The sequence below is a fragment of the Mustela lutreola genome, chromosome 13 (genome assembly GCF_030435805.1).
Source record: "Mustela lutreola isolate mMusLut2 chromosome 13, mMusLut2.pri, whole genome shotgun sequence".
Classification (NCBI taxonomy): domain Eukaryota; kingdom Metazoa; phylum Chordata; class Mammalia; order Carnivora; family Mustelidae; genus Mustela; species Mustela lutreola.
This window is the reverse complement of record NC_081302.1, coordinates 50,595,630-50,599,676: the sequence shown is the minus strand read 5'-3', so window position 1 is coordinate 50,599,676 and position 4,047 is coordinate 50,595,630. Positions and strand designations below refer to the sequence as shown.

General features: G+C 34.8%; 1 non-coding gene across 1 annotated transcript; it reads left to right on the top strand.

Annotated features, from left to right (window-relative positions):
- Positions 1–3,229: 3,229 nt before the first annotated feature.
- LOC131814191 (U6 spliceosomal RNA) lies at positions 3,230–3,336 on the top strand. Its single transcript, XR_009347192.1, has one exon. It is a non-coding gene; the product is annotated as a U6 spliceosomal RNA (small nuclear RNA).
- Positions 3,337–4,047: the final 711 nt, after the last annotated feature.

Below are 4,047 nucleotides of genomic sequence, written 5' to 3'. Positions count from 1 at the left end.
TAATAAAGTATGAATAAAATGGAATAAAGATGGAATAAAAGGATGAATTGGAAAGTTTCAACTTTTATTTTTAATTGACTTAAAAGACTCATTCTTTATCTCATTTTCTCCTCATTTTGTCAATCCCCATTACCTAGAAAACATATATCCACTTTCCCTTACACTGTGCAATATATATCTATTTTCCCTTGGACTTTGAGATGGAGATTACCATTATATAATATGTAACACAGTAGTGTGATGATTAGTGTCCATTGCCCTGCATGAGAAAAAGGAAAATAATTCATGAAAATAGCTGTTGTCATAAAAGAAGTAATATATGTTAGTCAACAGTGAAACAGCAAATGAAAATTTAGTTCTTAAATCATTCAGTGGTTTGGGGTCATTAATTTTTTGTGTTCCTCAATTTCCACAAAAAGTAAATAGTATTAGGTGTACTATCCATCTTTACACTTATTATAGGCATTAATTTTAATGAGAGCTTTCATTAAATGTAAGCAAATACCATCAATCTCTATTAAAATTATTTTATTATATTAAATTATCTCAAAATGGAATTTTTATTTTAGGCATGAAGTGACCATTGTGTCTATAATGTTTTGTTGAGAAAGATTGTGTTTGTATCTCAGTAGGGTGTGAGGATGGAGAATGTATTGATAAATTGTGTTTTATCAGCAGTGAGAGGTAAAGTAAACTAATGGCTATTTCTCAGCCAAATAACCAACATGCTTTCCTGGCACAATCTTTTTTTTTTTTTTTTTTTTTTTTAAAGATTTTACTTATTTATTTAACAGCCATAGATCACAAGTAGGTAGAGAGGCAGGCAGAGAGGGAGGGGGAAGCAGGCTCCCTCCCAAGCAGAGACCCCAATGTGGGGCTCAATCCCAGGACCCTGGGATCATGACCTGAGCTGAAGGCAGAGGCTTTAACCCATTGAGCCACCCAGGTGCCCCTCCTGACACAATCTTATTCGAACTTTTACATCTGCAGTAATTGTTGGCAATTTCTCCTTTTTCAAAAAATTAATCCTACTTTTGTAGCAGTTATCAATTTACTGTCTCTCATCTCATATCCTGCTTTATTAAAATGGAGTTTAACCCCATGAACAGGTTAAACTTAGAAGAAACTTAAACCTGTAATAACTCTAAACCTCCCTGTGCCATTTAAGTAGCCTGACCACCTGTCACTGAGGAAATGAGCCTTTGCTTCAAAGGTCTCATAATCTCCTGGGGAGCAGGAACTTGCAAGGGGGCTACTAATTCTTCTTATTAATTGACCCAGGAATAGAGTCAAATCTCAACAAGAAAGTAAAGAAATGGCTCCAGGGAGACAATCCTGTAAATCTCTTCAGAGTGATACATTCATTATCTCTAGCTTCCAAAGCCTTTATTATGCAAACACCCTCTTTACTTGGAAAGTCTGGATTATGTACAAGCATGAAAATATTCACAGAGAATATCTTCCAACAATTTACTGTGAACAGCAAGGACATACTTGGCCTACAGGGATTTCTGGTAGCACCTCACTGATCTTGACCTCCCAGGAAATCAGATAGATGGAGAGCATACTAGAATATTGCATGACATATAAAAGAGAGAAAAAAGCCTTCTAGATCTGTCGCCAAAAATCTGACTTGAATCAGTAAGATGAAAAGTAATGGCCCCATACCCCATTTCTAGACTAAATCCAGGTCACCAATGCCTTCACTGAAAGAGAGGCTGGTCTTACCTGGGACATGAGATAACCATGCAGCCTGTTTTCCATGTCTGACCCATTTATTCTAAAGGTGGACGTGTGCAGCAATTTTCATCAAGTAGAAATAATACATAAAAAAAAAAAGGGTTGGATAAGGCCAGATATACAAGCAAGTTGCATAAGCAAATGTCTTGTCTTGTTTTGAAACCGATTTCTTCTTCATTGCCTCCTTTCCATCGATCCACACTGATTGCCTTATACAACCAGTTGATTAGAAATAAAACACTGGAGCCTGGTTCAGATCTGGGTCTGCAAGATATGCCGGTCCTGCCTGAAAGTGCAGTACCTGAACGTACAATTGCAACATTACATCCTACCTCCCACTCAGAGTGACTGCAAATATTGAGTACTTACTCTTAATCACGGGTAGCCCATGTTAAGTATCTGGGATTCACTCTATCCTGGAAATGTCTAATATCAATACTTTTTAAAACGGTAGCTGCTAGCCATATATGACTACTGAACACTTGGAATGTGGCTAATGCTATTCAGGAACTGAACTTTTAAATTTTCTTAATATTAACTGGTATAAATTTAAATGTGTATAGACACATGTGGCTAGATGACATGTTTTTGGACAATATAGTTTGAGACAAATTTTGTTTTATTTGCCAGACACATAGATTAGATATTAGTATCTGTTATCTCTTTATTATCTTCCAAATTCACCTTCTCTTTCTTATGTTAATGATAGCCTCTTTTAATTCATTTTTTTTCCACCTGTATTTTTGCACCATCTTCTTAGATGATATTGTCATTACACCCCACCCTAAAGACCCTAAGATGTTTGTAAAATATAAAACTTGATTTGTCACTTCTGTGTTTATAAAGACTCAAGTTCCCTAAAGCCATCAGTAATTTGGCCCCAGATTTGCTCTCTTGCCTCGTACGCTTGCTACATCATCATAAACTCACCCAATTCAGGAAGACATTTCAGTCCTATCACTTTTAAAAATTATGTGTTTCTATGTCTTCATGACTTTGCACATTTTCTAATTGTTCTTTCTGGAATGTTTTCATCAACACTTTCACTGATGTTTCTCTAATTCTTCCTTTAAGACTAAGCTTATTTACAACCTGGTGACCTTTCACTGTCCCTAGTTCCCCAAGGAAATCTAAGTTAAAGATCTGTCTTCACTGTTTATATAATATCTCGTTTTATCCCAGTGATGACTAATAGACAGAAAACAAATTGTAGCCATAACTAAAAGTTAACTAGTCCAGGAACTCAAAAGATAGAATGTTTTCTTAAGGTCAAGTATTCATTAAAAGAAAACCCTTGAAAAATGGCAAGCATTGCCAGAAATTAAGTAAAGTATCTAATATGATGGTTTGATGGTATATTTGATGGTTTAAATATATTGATAGTTTTGAAATACTTAGGTTGTCATCGTACTTTATTTAAATAAACTAAACATTCTTCCTCACTTCCCTTCAATATTAAATAATTTTATATTGAAAACCTCCCTTCCCAGTGCTCACTTTGGCAGCATATATACTAAAATTGGAAAAATACAAGGAAGATTAGCATGGCATCTACACAAGGATGACATGGGAATTGGTGAAAAATCTCCCACCTCGATTTCAATTTATAGTATATTCAAAAGTATGTAATTGAAGGACAAGAAAATTCTTGATATTTAGGTGTAAAATTCTTGATTTTTAGTTCCAAAGCATCCCATGTAACTGAACATGGCAGCAATATTTATCTTCTTTTATTTAAAAAGTTCTTTTGAGGGGCATCTGGGTGACTCAGTCAGTTAAGTGTCTGCCTTGGCACAGGTCATGATCCCAGGGTCCTGGAATCAAGCCCCACATCAGGCTCTCTGCTCAGTGGAGAGTCTGCTTCTCCTCTCCATTTCCTCTGTCCCTTCTGCCACTAGTGCTTGCTTTCTCTCTCTCAGATAAATAAGTAAAATCTTTGAAAAAAAATCAAAAGTTCTTTTGAGGAGATGACATAGTAGGGGATGATGAAATCATACAGAATGGTTTCTATGAGACTTTAGTATGAAGTCTTAATATCTTGTTATTTTTTTCTTTAGAGAGTAGAGATTTACTTTTAATATGAAAATTGTGATTTTCTTGAAGGATCCTGAATAATAGAACTTACACACTGGATGTAAAAGACTAATGACCCCCTCCCCTCAAATATATAATCTGTCATAGGAAATAGTTTAGTCACTTACTGATATTAAATATAAATTAATAAAATATTTCTCTGTTTCTTTCATGACATGATTGATTTTTAAAACTATTATAAATGCATTATTTATTCACATTTCTTCATCTAAT